The 13,298-nt window shown below is 35.3% G+C and overlaps 1 protein-coding gene and 1 long non-coding RNA gene across 4 annotated transcripts in view; one reads left to right on the forward strand and one right to left on the reverse strand.

Annotated features, from left to right (window-relative positions):
- STARD13 (StAR related lipid transfer domain containing 13) overlaps positions 1 to 13,298 on the forward strand; it is a 683,440-nt gene that overhangs the window by 82,795 nt on the left and 587,347 nt on the right.
- Positions 1 to 13,298, reverse strand: part of LOC141563005 (uncharacterized) — a 116,823-nt gene that overhangs the window by 17,519 nt on the left and 86,006 nt on the right. The window lies entirely within an intron of this gene.

Consider the following 13,298-nt stretch of genomic DNA (forward strand, 5'->3'; position numbering starts at 1 on the left):
AGAATTAAGAGGGACTGGGAAAGGCTTCCTGTAGAAGATGTTAAAGGGACTTAAAGGAAGTAAGAGAAGCCAAGGGGTAGAGGGGAGGAAGGAGAGCTTTCCAGGCCTGGAGGAAAGCCCAAGAAAATTCCCAGAACTGGGAAATATGCTTGTGGCACTACAAGGAGGGTCTCAGAGCAGTTGAGAAGAGGTGTATTGGGTTTAAGAAGACTAGAAAGGTGGGAATGTACTAAGTTTAAAAGGGCTTTGAAAAGCAAACAAGATTTTGTATTTCGTCTTGGAGGTAATAGGGAGCCACTGAAGCCACAATAAATGTGTGATTGTTTTTGCTGCTCTTTTTATCTATTTACATAGATCAGGTAAAGTTTATACAAGTTCGGAAAACCATTCATTCAGTGATTCGGTTCAACAATCATATATGACTCTGTGTAGACACTATGTTTGGTACCAAGGATATAGTGACAAACAGGAAAACACTCTCTGCTCTAGAGAATTTTGCATTCTACTCATGGGAGACAATATGTTCACAGACAAATAAATACAAAATATATTAAGCAAGTATGCTCTCTGGCTTCCTTCTCTCAAAGTGGGGCTAGCTATATCTCTCCCTCAGGATTTTAGAAATACCCTAGTAGATTGGGGTGTCTGTTTTCTAATGTTATTGGCTTGAGTCTCCACTGATTGTGTTCTCTACTGTTAGATAGCTGACTAGTTCCCTAGTTCAAAGTAATCACCTAATGTCAATTAGCTTTTTAAAAAGAGATATACTTCCAAGATAGAGCAAGAATAAAAGTATGAACATTTGCCCCATTGGGAGCATACTCTCTCCTATATTATCTTGGTCTGTGGGGACAGTGAGCTTAAACCTAATACAGTTTTAAAATAGCATTAGCTCTATCAAGTTAATATTTCAATGTATTTTTGTTTCTAAATGAGTTTTCACCTGAGTTATGGATGAGCTGGCTATTTGAAAATCTTGTCATATACTCCTGGACTAATGATCATTCTCCTACTTTTTCAAAACTAATAAGATCAGATTAAATTTCCTTAACCTAAAATAAAAGGATATCTAGGGAAAGCAAAACAAGAAGACAGGCTTCCCCTGGACCACATGCCCTACTCAGAGGGAAAGGTCCAAAGGTGCTCACTTTGTCTCTCACTAAATGTCATCAGGGAAGTCAAACCAAGAGTAAGTGTAATGTTCTCTGGTTTGGTTTTCTTGGGGTCTTTGGGGGCAGCCTTCTTTTCAGTTCAGTAATCATCACAAGAACAGCCAGATGTTAAGTCCAAATTCTTTATTATCTCTTTCTTGGGGCTGGGCAGCTTTCTTAGAGGCTTCTGGAGTCTTGGGTTCAGTGGAGAAAATGCAGGAGGAGAACCTGACCAAAGATCAAATGAATCTCTCTCTTAGTTCTAAGAGCTTAAGCTCCCACTCCCAGTCCTTTATCTTCTCTGCCTCTCAATGAAGCTAGCTGAGGCTCCTAGTTTATATGCTCTACACTGATTATAAACCAATCATTATATACTTCATTGATACATGCTTCCTCAACTAAGCAAGTTGATACATATTGCTTAATTCTCTCACATTCAAAGTAAATGAAAAGTTTGTTTGGGGAAGTAAAAACAAGGGAAGGTAGAACTAACAATGTAATGTATTTTTGAATAGTTTTGCATTCATTTCATTGCTTAGTCTTTTATTGATATCTGAATCTTTACTTTTATATTGAATATCCTACTCACCTCTTAGAGTTGTTTTTTTTTTTGAAGGCATGACTTTTTTTTTATTGATGATTAGGCTTATATATCCAGGATATGCTATATATAGGTTATTTAAAGATAAAATCTAAGAAAGTACCAGTGGTTGGGAAAAGGCACTTTAAAAATCAATCCACTTAAAATAGGGATCAATATTTTATAATAAAGAATGAAAAAAAAAGTTTCATTTGCATTCAATTTAAAAAGTTAAACAAAAAATTATGAAAATAAATTTATTTTGTCTTATAAAAATTTAGCTTATAATGATAATTTGTCATTGATTCTTAGGGGAGAAAAGAATGAATGAATCATTTGGCACAATTTTCTTTCAAAAATGTTTAGTAGCATGATAGGACATCCTTCATTCTATATTTGATTTTGATTCGGAACTATAAAGGCCATTATTGTAGAAATGTTAAAGGACTTCATTAATTGTCTCAAAGATCTCTCTTAATGCTTTCATAATGAGAAAATTATCTTTTAGAAGATTCTACTGAGAATTAATAATTAAGGAACTGACTAAGATATTAATAGGAATGAGCAGAGATGGATAAATTCAGATTCTAATGGTGAAGGGAATGTTTTAGTAGGGATTAATATCATGAGTGATCAAATCATTAGTGAATATTTTTGTATTACATTGACTTTTACTTCTCTACACAACTGGTTATGGAAGCTACATGATGCAGTGTATAGAGTAACAGTCTCAGTTAGGAAAACACGAGTTCAAGTCTTGTCTTGCAAGTCACTTGCTTCTCTGGCCAGCCAATTCTTTAATTTATAAGTTAAGGTAATGACAAGTGACCTCCATTGGTGGAGGAAAATTTCTTTTATCAATAAAATTCTAGGCCTGATCTATAATAATACTTAATATTGTTATTGGAATAATGAATACTTGGATAGCTAAGTACCCATGTTTTTGAATATTCGACTTTTCCTTCATTCAGTAAACATTTATTAAGTACCTACTGTTTGAAGAACACTGAGCTAAGTGCTAAAAGAGAAATAAAATTTACATGAGACAGTCTTGGCCATCATGGAGCTTTCAGTTTAATAGGATAAAATAGGAGCACAAATAACTATATAACATACATGATAATTGCATTAGAGGCTTGCAAAACAAAGTACCATATTTCAGTCTGTGGGAGATTCTCTTTAGGAAAAATTACTATTTGGGAGGGATTCAGGCAAAACTTCAAATAATATTTGAATTGGACTTTAAAGAATTATTATAAATCTAACAGGAGAAGAGAGAAAGGGAAGAATTGTTCCAAAGGAATAGCATGAACATAAATTAGGATGTAGGGAAGTAAAGTGATGGGGTAAAAGGATAAAGAAGTACTGAGCCCTACAAAATATATTCCAATTTCAGGATTCTCCCCATACAATCTGCCACATGTTGAAGAGCAGGGATTAAGTTACAAAATTATATTGGGGTGTCGGGCAAGCATCACAAGATATCTCAAAAGAATTTGTTGGCTTAGACCATCTCAAATTAAGAGTCAAGAATTTTATTATGGTGCTGATTTCCTAAAAGGTGTTTTAGCCATTAACAAGGGAGAAAGATGCCATAACAAAAAGTAATATAATATTAGGAAGTTAGTCACTAAGTAGGCTAATCCTAAAAGCAATTGGGGAAAGGGGTATTGTGCTATTTACTGGCAGTCTAACTCTAAAAGGAATTAACTATAACAAGGAGAAAGACCTATAAGGCTGGCAAAGTTTCTAGAGAACTTGCTGCCATAAGTCGAGCAGTTCCTAATAAACCCAGGGAGGAAGTGGAGGATTAGTAGTTCTCTTATAGGAGAAAAATTACCTCAGAGTTGGAAGGGAAGGGACTGACATCATAACTTGGCCTTCTGATTAGATACAGTAACTGTGGGGTAATTATAATTTTGTGAATGCAAGGAATTCAACCGAGGAGAGTGGGATAATCCTGTCAGTGCTCCTCCTAACTTGAAACTGAGGCCCACTTAAATTCCACTTAAATTCAGCAAAAGCTTTCTGTCAATTGCCTCTCCCTATGGCTCACCTAGCACCTTACTGAACCCATCAGCAGGAAAAAAAAATAAGTTTAAAGTAGCAACAGATTGTGGAGGACCTTGAATACTAGGGGATTTCTTCATAGATAATAAGAAACCACTAAAGTTTTTTTAAGCAGAGAAGTGATATTACTAGATCTACATATAATAAAGATATTTTGGCAGTGCTATTAAGGTCAAATTGAAAGTGGTAGATGGAAAAACCAACATGAGAAGATGTTTCATCTCTGTTCTTAAGTTTCTGAAGTTTTCTTATATTCCTAGGATAATTGCTGGCTATAGAAATACTATGAAGACATAAGCATTATGTTGATTGACTTCTGGTAATTGGCTGTCCATTGTATTGGAATGTCTTAATGATATATTCAACACAGACACCTTCTAATACTGTAATGAAATTGTAATAAAATTTTATTGAACACAATTATTAAATGTTTACTATATACAAAATACTGTGCTAGGTGCAAAACAATAAAATTATTCCTAGTCTCAAGAGTTTACATTCTAGTTGGGAAAACAACTCAGAGAAGCAAAGCAAAATATTCAAAAAGTGAGAGAGCACCAACACCTGGGATCCTTAAAGGCTTCATGGAGAAGACAACAGCTGCAGAAGCTTAGAAGGATCACTTGACCAAGTCAGTCAAAGACTATTTTTTATAAGAGTGTTCCAAATCACTACTGATCAGAGAAATGCAAATTAAGACCACTCTGAGATACCACTACACACCTGTCAGATTGGCTAAAATGGCAGGAACAAATAATGACAAATGTTGGAGGGGATGTGGGGAAATTGGGACACTAATACATTGCTGGTGGAGTTGTGAAAGAATCCAGCCATTCTGGAGAACAATCTGGAATTATGCCCAAAAAGTTATCAAACTGTGCATACCCTTTGACCCAGCAGCGCTACTACTGGGATTATATCCCAAAGAAATACTAAAGAGCGGAAAGAGACATATATGTGCCAAAATGTTTGTGGCAGCTCTTTTTGTTGTAGCTAGAAACTGGAAGATGAATGGATGTCCATCAGTTGGAGAATGGTTGGGTAAATTGTGGTATATGAAGGTTATGGAATATTATTGCTCGGTAAGAAATGACCAGCAGGAGGAATATAGAGAGGCCTGGAGAGACTTAAATCAACTGATGCTGAGTTAAATGAGCAGAACCAGAAGATCACTGTACACTTCAACAACAATACTGTATGAGGATGTATTCTGATGGAAGTGGAAATCTTCAACATAAAGAAGATCCAACTCACTTCCAGTTGATCAATGATGGACAGGGGTAGCTGCACCCAGAGAAGAAACACTGGGAGGGGAATGAAAATTGTTAGCACTAATATCTGTCTGCCCAGGTTGCATGTACCTTCGGATTCTAATGTTTATTGTGCAACAAGAAAATGATATTCGCACACATGTATTGTACCTAGACTATATTGTAACACATGTAAAATGTATGGTATTGCCTGTCGTCGGGGGGAAGGAATAGAGGGAGGGGGGGTAATTTGGAAAAATGAATACAAGGGATAATATTATAAAATATATATATATATATATATATAATAAAAAAAAAAAAAAAGAAAAAAAAAAAAGACTATTTTTTATGAAAGTCACTTTGGTGCATGAAACCAGAAGTACCAAGTTCTCTGAAGGGATAGACAGAAATTCAAAGATAAACTTTCCCTCCTTTCACACAAATGATTTTGTCACAATATGCAGTTTTGTTGAGGAGTGAGAATTGAGGGTAAGAGATCCCCTCTGGTCAATATTGCAGAATCTTTGCGAAAGAATTCACAAACCTAAAGTTTGTGGTAAAAGCGAATTTATTTACACTAAGACAGTATTCTAAGAAGACAGCTTTCTTAGTGGGCAAACTCCTGATAGGAATTAGCAAAGATGGGTTGACAAACCTTTGGTTATATTTGGTCAGTTTTGGCCAGGAGCCAGAAAGCAGTTTGAGCCACTCAGTAGAGGATTTTGACTATGCCCCAGGATGAGATTTCCAATTGAATGAGATTACTTATCTGGGAAGGGTGTGCTCCTCCCAGAGGCCGGGAGGGTTTGAGAGATCCACCAAATATTCCTTTCCAACCCCTTTCCCAAAAAGGGTCCAAAAAGGACCCTCACAAAGATTAAAGGGGACACAATTTACATCATTTTCACTGGCAATTTTGCAGCAATTATAGTTTTCAATTCAAGTTAATGTGCTAAAACCAGAATCTGTGCTTTTTTTCAAATTCAGCAGGATCTGTATCCTAGAGAGGCCTTGCTCAATATGAACTTACTGCTGGCAATATCTAGAGTATTTATAATTTATTTAGGTGACTGTAGTACAAAGAGTAGGAGGACTGGAAGCCTGGAAGAAGCTGGAGAACTAGCTGCATAAATCAAAATCTTTAAAAAGGCATTTTTGTTCAAGAATTGGAGAATATTTTGTAGATCAGTGGGATTACCTTTCCTGGTAATCAGTACCATTTCTTAATCTGTGTCCCATTTGACACATACCTTAGAAGGTGAGGGAAAAATTGTTGCTATTTTGGTGACCTCTGTACTTGAGTATAATGTGAGTTAAATATTCAATAAATCTGCATAAAATTAACCTTGGCCAGACCAAATAAGTCTTCATGATGAAAAGAAGAAGGTTACGTTGCATAATGTGGATCTCCTGATTTAAGGTGAAAACATATAAATTATATTAAAAACTAATACTTCCCCCAGTTAGAAAATGATAACTTCAGCATTGCAAATCAATTTAATTCAACTCAAAAAAGCATTCATTAATATCTACTATATGCAGGGCACTGAGCTAAGCAATGTTGGATTCAATGACCAAAGCAAGAGACTTCCTGTCCTCAATCAATCCTTCCTTAATCTTACTTTGTGGAACACAGACTGTATAGTGACAAATAAAGAAACACAAAATACATAGAAAGTAATGCAAAGTAATTTCAAGAGTGGAGAAAGTACTACAGTTATAGGATCAGGAAAAGTCTTTGAAGGAAGTAGTATTTGAATTGTGCTTAGGAGGAAGCAAAGACTTCAAGCAACATGCTGGGATATCAAGGCCAAATAGGTAGTACCATTTTTGCCTGAGACAGCAAATGTATAAAGAATACTAGGTGGGGGCAGGGATCTAGAAGGCTTTGATTGTCAAGATGAGAAAGGATTTTATATATTTCATCTTAACTTATGCATTCTTTGATCTTTCATTCATGGCACATCAAGAAAAATGTGAATAACTGTAATTGCAGAATAGCATTATATACATTTAAATGACATGGTGAGTTCTCTTCATTCTTCAGTTCATCTACATCACATTTGTTGGCCACTATTTGATTCTTTCACTGGGAGTAACTTGCAAGGCAAGACTTGTACTCATGTTTTCCTAGCTGAGACTGTTACTCTATCCACTACATCATGTAGCCTTCATAACAAGTTGTGTGGAGAAGTAAAAGTCATTGTAACACAAAAATATTCACTAATGATTCGATCACTCATGATATTAATCCCTCTAAAACATTCTCCTCGCCATTAGACTCCAGAGACTCTGGGTCAATAGGAATATTATGTAATATGTAATAATAGTAATATGTAACTTCAGTTACTTAGCTCTCTTACTCTGGAAGAAAAGAGACAGGGAATGTGACTCTTCATGATGATAGTTGGAGTTTTCTCATGGTTAGTGAAGTAGTTTGCCATTTCCTTCTCCAGATCATTTTTCAGATGATGAAACTGAGGTGAACAGGGTTGAGTGATTTGAACAGTCACATAGCTAGTGAGTGTCTGAGGCAGGCTCTCTTCCTAATTTCAGGGCAACACTGGTACTTGATACTAGAATTGTTGGACACCAGAACTAAGAACTCAAGAAATAGCTATGGGAGGAAACATCAATACCAAGATTTCATCATAAGAGATGACATTTGCATGTACATTTTGGAGAGTCATCAGACTAGTTCACAAAATCTTAGCATGCCCCTCTCCTTGATTTAACATCACCATTATGGCAACATAAAATATCTCAGCTGAAGCAGCTACATTAAACATAGTTTTTCCCCTCAGATATAAGCAGGTCTTTCAGGTCTCCTAGCAACAGAGTCCTGGATCATTATAACTATTGATGCTGCAGGTCCCAGCTGAGATAAGCCCTTATAAGATAGCTATTGGCACACAAGAAAATAGGTTTTTGGTCTGATCATCTACTTCTGAGGTCTTAGCAGCATGTATAAGAGAAATTGCTCTTTTTCTTTAAGATGAAATCTATTGAAAGTACAGAATGGTAAATCAAATGACCATAAGCCTAATTCTTGGCTTTCAGTCAAAAACCCAATAGGTAGGGAAGTACAAAGCTAACTCCAGAATGCCTTTGCTTCCTTTTCCCCTAGCTAATCACCTCAGGAACAGCAAGAACAAAAAAGCTAGAAACTTGCAAAACAAGTTCAGTTTAGGTAAAGGTCAATTAAAAAAGGGCATGTTCCCAATGTAAACTTCAGCACCCAGGAAATGGTTCTAATCACTCCACTAACAAGATAAGGAAACCTAGTCACTTTTGTTGAATGTCAAAGGAACTTTCTTTCTGAATCTAGTAAACTGAGACTTACCTCTAAGGTAATCTCTAGTCTCTTTAGAAAAAAAGAAAGCCCTGTGGTGCCTTGACATTTAACTGCCCTCCTCTCCCTATTCCTGTTACAGGAAGGATAAAAAATACCAGAATTCTGGTCCTTTTCTAATGGAGATGTGTGGCTTCTTTCAATTGGGACTTTGTTTTCTGCACTCATAAATTCTGCACAGTTTTCTTGTATTATTATATAGGAGAACCTGGGGACACAGTGGATAGAACTGACCTTGGAGTTAGGAATACTTAGAGTTCAGATACCACCTCAGATACTTACTAACTGTGACTCTGAGCAAGTCAATTAACTTCTGCCTGCCTCAGTTTTCTCAAATGTAAAAGAGGAATAATAATAACACCTACTTCCGGGGGGGGAGGGGGGGTTACTTTGAGGATAAAATGAGATAATATTTGTAAAGTGCTTTGCAAACCTTAAGATATTATATAAATGCTAGTTGTATTCAGTTTATTTATTTTATCATATTCTGGGAAATCTATAATCTTTAAATTGCTTCTTGTCTTTGAGAGCAATATATTTTGTTTGTATAGAGAGCATATATTGCTTTTTAAAAGTTTATTTTTTCAGATTATCAAATGTTTACTTTTTTCTCCTTCCTACCTCACCCTACCGGCTCTAAAGGAAGGAAAGAAGGAGGAAGTTAGGGAAAGAAGAAAGGAAGAGAGGGAGAAAAGAAAGGAAGAAGAAGGAAGGAAGGAAGGAAGGAAGGAAGGAAGGAAGGAAGGAAGGAAGGAAGGAAGGAAGGAAGGAAGGAAGGAAGGAAGGAAGGAAGGAAGGAAGGAAGGAAGGAAGGAAGGAAGGAAGGAAGGAAGGAAGGAAGAAAGGAAGGAGAGTAGGAAACTACTAAGAGCAAAATGGAAGAAAGGCATTTCCCTTCACTTGAGGTGTTTACACAAAAGCTGGATGACCATTTGCCACATACACAGTATACTTTGGAATAATTCAGTTGGATCACTAAGAGCCCATCCAACTCTGAAATTCCATGAAATGTTGTTGACTGATACTAGACAAAAGATAAGGAAGAAGGAAGCCTTAAAATGTTGAAGATTGGCATTGTCATTAAAAAACTAAATTAGTTTCTGAAATACCCATCTTCAAGGCTTCCTCAAACCTTCCTTTTGACTTTCCAGGGTGAGAACTTGTGCTTAAGCAATGTTTGAGTTGCCCAGAATAAAAATGCTGTTTACATCTAAGATAGTATCAGGAGTAAGATTTTCTGTTCCAGGCAACAGGAGTTCATGGCATTTGGGAAAGGCAGCACATTAGGCATGAGTAGTTTCCTTGATCTTTTGCCTTCCAAAGTAAACTTCCCAGTGCAAACAAATGAACTTGGCTTGGGTTTGGTGTTTCATGGGAAAGCTAAGCACATTGTGATTAGGATGGGATTGTTTCCTAGTAGAAAGTGAAAAAAACAGCCAATAGGACAGCTTTGTAAAGAAATTCATATTTTCTCTAAGGAAATTCATATTTAGTAGATTCCCTACATGGGGTACCACAAGCCATGAGTCATTATGAATGTTATTGAGAGACAAAGTGGTATCCAGTAGAGAGCTATTACAGCCTTAGAATCAGGAAGAACAGAATCCTGCTTCAGCTATTTTCTCACTACTTGTGAGGGTGACCCCAGTAATGACTTACCTTCTCAGTTTTCTTATTTCTAATACTCTGCTTCAGAGGATGGCTAGAGAGATCAGTACTCCAATCAGAACGAGAAGGAACCTCAAAGCTATCTAATCCAATCACCTTATTTTATAACTTAGAAAATTGAGGTCCCAAAAGGTTGAGTGATTTGCCTAGGATCAAACAGGTAATAAGAAAAAAAGGCAAGATTCAAACCCAGGATTTCTATCTGCAAATCCTGTGCTTTTTCCATGGGACTACATTGCTTCTCCGTGCAACAAAATAATACATGCCAAGAACTTGGCAAATTTAAAGTTATTGTGTAAATGTGATCAACTATTATTCTAGGTCTGTTTTTTATACAAAATAAATTAAGAAGTTGACATATAGCAGCTTATATATTTTTCTGAGTTCAGAAAACCCTTTTTTTCCTCCCAGAAATATATGTATGTCACAGCTCAGATCCAATAGGATCTGGTTAGTGATCATCAACAGGAAGTTATTTCTTTTCCTAATTCAATACTAACACAATTCTTTTGTGATATTATATAGGGATAAGGATATCAGCACATCATTATTTATCCATGTGAAGACATCACTGAACATAGAATCTCCTTATATATTACACAATATACATGATTACATATGATTACTATGACATATAATATATATTTGTATGTAGATATACACATACATACCTATGCATGTTTGTGTCTATGTGTATGTATATATATGACAAATCCCCAAGTAACTGAAGCCATAATAAAATGAGACATTCTTTAATTGGAATTAGAAGACTGTAAACTTCTAATTCACATATATTGGATCACAAATGTCCCACAACTCTCCTTAGTGTAAGAATATAATTGGGAAATATTTAATGAAATAAAAAATAATAAACTATAAATAATACTTCATTTTAAAAGAAAGTCACCATGTGACCCAGGGATCCTTATGACTAGATTAGTTTCTGTCCCTCTTTATGTATTTGAGTTTGATACCATTGTTTTAATTCAACTATTCTTATTTGAGAGTGTTGAGAAAGTTAATTAAAAAATTAACTTTGGGAATTACAGAGTCAGTATTAATACACTTTGCCAGGCTCAACATAAATCGTTTTGACATGCTAGCAGTCCTTGCCAAACATATCCTTTAAATAAATAATTCAATAGAGAAGAAAATATCAATAAAGTTATAGCCTATAAATTTGTTGTACCTTACCTCAAAGGAGGACTGTAGTTGTGCCATATGTACCTAGTACGGAAACACTTGGAATTCAAATTATGCTGTAAGTGTCTATTAAGCACAATACCTGGAATATAGCAAACACTTAATAAATATCTATTGGCTTGACTTGATTATTAGTTCCCAGGCCCTAAAGGTAATAATATATAAATGTAGTTGGCAGTCCATCTGCTGATAGAACAGAATACTATTCTAATGCATTTTATACAATCTCAGCAAGAAAATTTTGTGTTTGACAAGTTTTCATTTATTCAGTACTTATTTATTATGAGTCTTTTGAAATGAAAAGCAAAGACAATTAAGACAAGGTTCCTGCCAGGAGGTAATTTACAAACCAGAATAGGAGGGCATGATTTAATCTTTACCACTTTGAATTTGCTTTCTTCTCTAGTATTAAAACCCATAGAACACTAGATTCTTTCTCAGTGACAGAACAACAGTTTATCAAAACACTAATTTGTGAGCTTGCAATAAAACTGTAACTGAATACCCAATTCTACTGAATGAATCTGTTCTTTATGGGACACATAAAATTCGCTTGGTTAAATTGAAGTTGGTCTGGATATGCAAGTCTGATTTATTTTTAGATTGATGGTTTTTATTATGTATTCAGAAGGATCAAGGTCTAATTGAAATTAAGAGTAACTTTTTAGATGACATTAACAATTTCCTATATTACCCCTCTAGGACTTATAAATCTCAGCCTCTGATTATAATTTAAAGGTTTCCTTCTAAGTAGCTATTTAAACCAAGGGATTCATTTATTTTCAACTTTTAAGATCCCTACCTAAAACATTTTTATTTTGATGATGAGAGAATTACTAAGTGTTTTTAGGTTCTGACTAGCTAATCTTGATGATTCTCAAGTGTAATGCTTATTGATCACATCTGGGGCAGCTGCTTCTTAAGTTGCTTCCTAGATCTTGTGTTTGCATAAATATGATCACTTTTGAGTTTTCTAAGTGATGCTGGGGAAAAAGTATTTGCTTGTAATCCCCTATCAGTACACATAGGTTTTATTATATTTTTATCAGCACATCTGAGTGCATACAGGTGAATTTTAATGAACAACAACAACCAAAAAAAAATGAACAAAAATGTAAGCAGGTCACGGACACAGTGGAAGTTGTATTTAAAAGACTAATGCTTTGGTAAATTATATCTTCATAGGATCAAGTATAGCAAATAATAACAACAATAATAACAGTAACAACAACAACAATAATAGCATTTTTATCTTTTTTAAAGATTGGCAAAGCCATTTCTACATGCACTATCATATTAAATCCTTACAAAACAACATTTTAAGAGAGGTGCTGTTATTTTCCCCATTTTTCAGATATGGAAATGTTGACTCAGATGGTGAAATGATTTAGAGTCATTTAACTAGTATATGGGGCAACATTTGAACCTAGATAGTATTGACTTCAAGTCTAGCACTCATCTGTCAACACTGTATGGTGGAGGAAAAGTTCAATTTGGAGTTGGAGTATCTGCTTTCTATTCCTGACCATCCTAACTATCTCTGACCTGGGCAAGCCATTCAGCCTCTACCAGAGTCAGTTTCTTCATGTATAAAATAAGGAGGTTGAACTAGATGACCTTTACATCTATGCTCCTTTGGCACAATTCAATCAATCCTCGCATTTTATATATGAGAAAACTAAATTCACTAATGTTAAATAACTTACTCAAACTAAACATCTACTAATTTATTAGTCAGGATTCAAACAAAGGTCCTCTGGTGTGTCTCTTCATTCTATTCCATTAAGATTTCCTACTATTCTCTTCTTAACAGTTCAGTTCCATAGATTTAGCACCAAAGGGATGTGAGAAGTCAATTCATCTAGAGGGGTTGAATAACCTTCTTAAGGTTATATGAAAGAACTCATATTTTCTGGCTCTAAAACTAGGGTTCTTTTCCATTCTCCCAGATATACTTCTGTTTTCATAATCTTGGCTTAAGTTCTACAGCCATTGGCACAGCTGCCAGAAGGATGGCATTTGGC

Source organism: Sminthopsis crassicaudata, chromosome 3 (assembly GCF_048593235.1).
Source record: "Sminthopsis crassicaudata isolate SCR6 chromosome 3, ASM4859323v1, whole genome shotgun sequence".
NCBI lineage: Eukaryota > Metazoa > Chordata > Mammalia > Dasyuromorphia > Dasyuridae > Sminthopsis > Sminthopsis crassicaudata.